Below are 570 nucleotides of genomic sequence, written 5' to 3'. Positions count from 1 at the left end.
CTTTTATACAGAAAATCTAAAGACTTCACTAAAAAACCTAGAACTAACAAGCTCAGGAAGATGGCAAGACACAAGATCAGTATAGAAAAATCAATTCTATTTCTACACAATGGCAATGAATATTCCAAAATTGAAATTAAGAAAGCAATTTCATTTATAATATCACTTAAAAAATTAAATGCTTAGCTATAAATTTAACAAGTACAAGGACTGTACAATAAAAATTATAAAGCGTTGAGGTCTATCCCGATGGGGCTTTTTCTGTAAACCTACATCGTTGGAAACGCCTCATAGATTAACTGTGTGGTTTCCTTTACTCATAGAACTATCTGTTAGATCTGTGGGAAAGAACTACAAGACAGAGCTGCCAAGTAAACTGTGAAAAACCTAACAAACTTTTTATCTTAGGTATTGGCATATCCCAATGATCTGTACTGTTCTAGGGTGTGATGGCTTAGGAGTGAATATGATTTGAACCTAATACATTTTTAGAGGGTGTCAAATTCAGAACCAGGCAGATCCATCGCCTGACCCTAAACATGGTCCTAAAGTAAATCGCTTGAGGAACTT

At 34.6% G+C, this 570-nt stretch overlaps 1 non-coding gene across 1 annotated transcript; it reads left to right on the top strand.

The window, feature by feature from the left end:
• Positions 1 to 233: 233 nt before the first annotated feature.
• On the top strand, positions 234 to 364 carry LOC133101830 (small nucleolar RNA SNORA18). The gene has a single exon (XR_009702720.1). It is a non-coding gene; the product is annotated as a small nucleolar RNA SNORA18 (small nucleolar RNA).
• Positions 365 to 570: the final 206 nt, after the last annotated feature.

This window comes from Eubalaena glacialis, chromosome 11 (genome assembly GCF_028564815.1).
Source record: "Eubalaena glacialis isolate mEubGla1 chromosome 11, mEubGla1.1.hap2.+ XY, whole genome shotgun sequence".
NCBI classification, from domain to species: Eukaryota; Metazoa; Chordata; class Mammalia; order Artiodactyla; family Balaenidae; genus Eubalaena; species Eubalaena glacialis.
This window is presented reverse-complemented; position numbering and strand designations above follow the sequence as displayed.